The 5,164-nt window shown below is 35.0% G+C and overlaps 1 pseudogene; it reads right to left on the reverse strand.

Moving 5' to 3' along the window:
- Positions 1 to 1,086: 1,086 nt before the first annotated feature.
- Positions 1,087 to 4,586, reverse strand: LOC133779248 (MOB kinase activator-like 1A; annotated as a pseudogene).
- Positions 4,587 to 5,164: the final 578 nt, after the last annotated feature.

Genomic DNA, 5,164 nt, shown 5'->3' on the forward strand with positions numbered 1-5,164 from the left:
GTTTTTATCCATATATCACCGCAGCACACAAAATTCTCATAACCTACTTCACTAAGACATGCAAGTTCTCAATCTTCCGTTATCACCGCAGCACACAGAATTCTCATAACCTACTTCACTACGGATGAATATCTAAGATATTCAAACTCCACTAATGTAATACAATTATCATTCAAAATTGTAAAATATTGAAAATTAAAAAAAATCAAATACAGCATACCTCTTGCAATTAGCTACCGATCCAATGCTTTAAGACCAATCAAAATATTAACCTAAATATTATTATTAACATTATAAAAAATAAAAAAGTTAGATGTATGTTCCATATCATGTTATTACCCCAAGTCATGTTATTTAAAATTCTATAATCAACTTAATTATTAATTAGACGGTCAAATGTTAAGATGATAGGAAAAAATTCCATGAAAATCCACATGCTAGAAAGCTTGTTAAATAGGCCACTAAATCATATTATAAAAATAATATCTACCAATGAAATTGTATACATTTAAGTTCTTTGCAATATCAAGCAAATAATAAGATTTCTAACATACATTCTCAAATAAAACTCATTCACTATAATGCTACTAAGAGTTCTCTCAATTGCTCTGTCATCATTGTTTTCTTAATTAATAGAAGGAAAAAATTCGTTTGGAAATAAATAAAATGACAAGTCAATCTATATATATGAACTAAGCAGTTATACTATGGTCAGCCTTAGTAGTGATCGAGATACATACTACTTCATTAGCTACACAATTTTTAATACTTACGCATATATACATAATCTACTTAAATATATCTTAGCCTTGCTACTACTATATAATCTAGAGCAGCAAACATTAAACAACTAGCAAAGCAATTATATATTGCATTTTATTATACTACTAAAAAAACAAAAGGAGGTTATGAATGTGAGTCTTTATTAAGCCACTTTAGTAGTACCTGTATAGGTAGTGAAAAGCAAAAAGTTAGGGAATCATTTTTTTATTTTTCAAAAAGATTATATAAAAGTAATTTTTAACATATATTATATATTTATATTTAATTTTTGGGTGATGCTTTGTCCTACTCCCCTAACTCATCACTGATTCTTACTACTTAAATATAATACAATTAAACAAAAAAAACACATGAGCATTTAAATTAAAAAAACATACACACGAAACAGCCTCTTGAAGATTGTCTTCACCACATCTGGGAAATTGAGTGGAAAAGGAGCACATGGAAAGAAAAACCTGAGTTAAGATTATGAAGAAGAAGAAAAAAAAAGAGTTTCAAGCTTTCAACTAGATACTTTACTAACCCAATCTTTGAGGGAATATTGACTCATCATCTAGCTGAACTTCAATCCAATCCATTAAGTACTCAACATATTTTGGAGCAGAGACCTTTATTGGTTCTTTTCTGGTAACCCCATCAGCCCACTTATACGAGTTTCTGCCAAGAATGAAAACAGACAAGGAATAATGATCTATTCGAGTTCTAAACACAATATAGCCAAAAGAATCTACTTGGTTGAGTACTCACACTGGTCCAGCATTCAGGACTGGACAACTAGTTGGAGTGCAGAATTCAGTGAGAGTACCATAGAGGATGTTCACTTGGTTAAAAAATTCCACAACTACAGTATAAACAACAAACGGACTAAGTTGAAAAAACCAACACACGAATAGTTCTTTTAATCCTATTCTACTAAACAGGAATAAAATCTTACTGTTCACAGCTAGCCATTCATTACATTCTTCACCAGGAGGGAGCCTTATGACTTCCTTTAAATTCCCATTGCCCAAAGTTGTTTCAATGTGCTATCAACTATATCACTTTCAACAGCAATATATATATATATATCATATTTACATATAACAACAGAGAGATGCCATGGGAGAGAGGTGAGCTACCGTGAGTGTAAGAGGGAGGGAGGGAGAGAGAGATCAAACCCAGCTGTTCCCAAAGCCCCCACAACGTCCGTAGAACTCCATCCCCGCCATTGAGCCCGCATCTGAGACGAGGAAGACCACGAGCCCAGACCTTCGTTGCAAAAGTGGAAAAATCAACATGTTCTTGACCTCTTTCATAGCGTTTACCTGGTACAAAGACAGAATCCTTATTAATGCAATGGTTAATTATAACAAGAGTCAATCAGGGAAATATAACACAAATAAAGTTACAAAAGAAACATGTACACCTCCTCCAATGCTTTATTTTAGAGCTCAAGAAAAGCAAACACAAATAAACTGCTGCATAACGAAGGGGCTGAGCCAACCAAGCAGTGAGAATGCAAAGAATGCAACTAGTTCACCACAGAGTAACTTATTGGTAGATCAGCCTTCAAGTAACAATCTTCAAGTCCATTACACAGCTTACAAGGTAAAAAGCCCAACAAAACATGATCTAGCATGAGTGTTGAAACACTGATAAATGATCATATTCGAGCTAACCAAGATGTAAACATTAAAATCCATTTCAAACTCAAAGACTGTTATCCCAACTACATGAGATTTTACTATTTTATAGATCAGTGTCATAAATTAACACACAAATAATGATGAATACAACTGTCTAATTTTTTCTTTCAGTATATTAATGAATCAACCAAAATATATTTTCTTTGTCAACATTCACTAGTGTCTTTTCTCTGTATGTCAATTATAGAACTAGTTCTAGTTCCAGACATTCAAATATTAGAAATAATAACAGTTATATGCAAAACCAAATATGTTGTAACTTCATACGTTAGTTGTACTTAGAGATAAGGAGAGCATACATACCTATATTGACTATGAACAAAGAACGAGTGGCACATGATTTATGGTTCTCACAATGCTACATTTTTGCACCTCTTCCCTGTGCCCTTCGTCAAACAAGAGGCTCGGGGTAGTCAGAATCTCGGCGGAAAGTGCAAGAGGTGGACGACTTCGGACCATTGGTTGACAGCCCTGGGTAGTGCGTACGGTGGTGAGCTCGCGGGGGTTGACGTTTCGAGGACCGACGGTTCGATTGGGCTGGCGCGTGTACGGCTCCGACGATGGGACGATGGCCGTTCGGGCCTGGCAGAGGCAACACAGTAGTGAGAGAGAGAGAGAGAAAGCGGACTTCGGGGAAGATAGAGGGAAAAGAGGGAAAGAGTTTATGTTTCAGATTTTTTTTATTAAAAATTTTTCTTATTTATTTAATTACAAAAAAAAAATCTAATATCTAATATATAAATTCTTTTTTAGTTAACACAATTTTTTTTATTTAAATAAAAACATCTTGTGTGTGACTGAAATAAATCTCCAAATGTGTATTTTGACCCTATATTCTCGAAACAATGAGTGTTTTTATGCTCTTTTACTTAACAATTTTAAGGACTTGTTTTGAGAGTCCTTAATACTATTTTAGGACTCGCAAAGCGAGTCTTTAAAAGTCATCATTCCTAATTTTTCAGCCTAGGTGTTTCGAGGTCTCGCAAAGCGAGTCCTTAAAGAGTATTAAGGACTCCCAAAGCAAGTCCTTAAAATTGTTAAGTAAAACATTCATTTTTTAGCCCAGATTTTTTTAGGACTCGCATTTTTTTTAGGACACTCAGTGCGAGTCCTAAATTGTGTTTTATTAGGACTCTCAATGAGTGTCCTAAAAACTCCATAAATATTTTTAAGGACTTGCATTTATGTGTGTGTCCTAAAAAAGTGTCCCGTAAAGGGTATTTTGTAGTAGTGCTGATTGTTTATAAGTACGCGAGCAGCAATGTTCGAACAGGTATTGGTGAATGGAAAGTGACCGAGAACCTTAACCTCCTCAATCACTTGTAAACGTATGTAAACACACGAGCAAATAAGGGAAATCATACTTCGACACTTAGAGTGTTTTTAAAAAAAATTAGCTAATTTTGTAAGATAATAAAGTGTTATGCTAGGTTTTATAATACGAGCAGATGTTATAACAACAATTGTAATATTAAAACGAAATATCTTTACACCACGAGCAATTGCTGCACGAATGTAATTAGAAATATTAAAAGTAAATAAAACTGCCTTGGACAAAAAATTGTCTTAACACCGCGAACAGTTTGTTCAGGTGTTCTTGTTACATATATAAAAAGTATTTTTTGTTTATTGTACAACTATAGGGGGGTCCTACTAAGGTTGCTGGTCGATGGTGGTTCCTGCTTCTTCTTCTTCAGCTCCGTCAACTCCTGTTGCCAAGGAATATTCACAAGACTCCGGGGCATTCTTCTCCTCCCCCAGGCGAGCATCGCACCGAGAAAGCTTAGATTGTTCTTCTAGAACATGTAGAAGCAGTTGAAGGTGGCTCCTTGGAATCCCTCCAAATTATTGGCATTCTGCTAGTCTGTTGGCCTCCTTCATGTTTGCGACCAGATCTTCATGCAGCTTGATTGCCTCCTTACAGTTGGTCTCAGAGGCATCCTTGAACTTTTCCTTAGCAACAACAACCTTAGCCAATTCTTCATTTCTCTTCTTCAACTCCTCGGGCAAAACAACAGCTTTCTCTTTAGCTGCTTTGACTTTCTCCTCAGCTGCTTTGATTTTCTCCTCGTCTGTTTTGATTTTGTTTTCAGTTGTCTTAATCCAACACTCTGTCATTGGCTTCCCATGCCTTGATCTCCTTAGCATGTTTTGATTCAACCACCTCGACACAACTTCAACTGTTTTTCACGGTCATAAGACCCTGCGAACAGTTGAAAAATGAAGCTGTCAGAGCTAATAAAAGGAAATGTTGTTAGACTAAAATAAAATACAGAAAAGAAACTTATGCTGATTACTTTGTTGAATCAATGAGCAAGGACTTGACCGGGTCTCAGCGAAGGGAGAGAAGCAAAGGCCTATTGGCTGCGGTGATGTGATTAGCGGTAAAAAATGCATATTTATTGATCTTATTGGTCAAATAAATTAAGTTATAATTAATATTTTCAAGGAATTAATATGATTTATTTTATAAATAAAAATATTTGATTATGATTTAATTTATTGTTATTTTGTAGAAATTAAAGTTCCATTTTGGCATAGAGAAAAAGAAAAAAGAAATAAAGATTTTAACCTAAAAAAGAATTGAAAAAATGGTATATTTTAGATCCAAGCCCAAGTAAACCGGCCCAAAAGAGCCCAAGCTTGCCTAAGCTTTTCTCCACCTCCAGCCAACACGTGGCGCGTCTCCTCTGCCT

This window comes from Humulus lupulus, chromosome 5 (assembly GCF_963169125.1).
Source record: "Humulus lupulus chromosome 5, drHumLupu1.1, whole genome shotgun sequence".
NCBI lineage: Eukaryota > Viridiplantae > Streptophyta > Magnoliopsida > Rosales > Cannabaceae > Humulus > Humulus lupulus.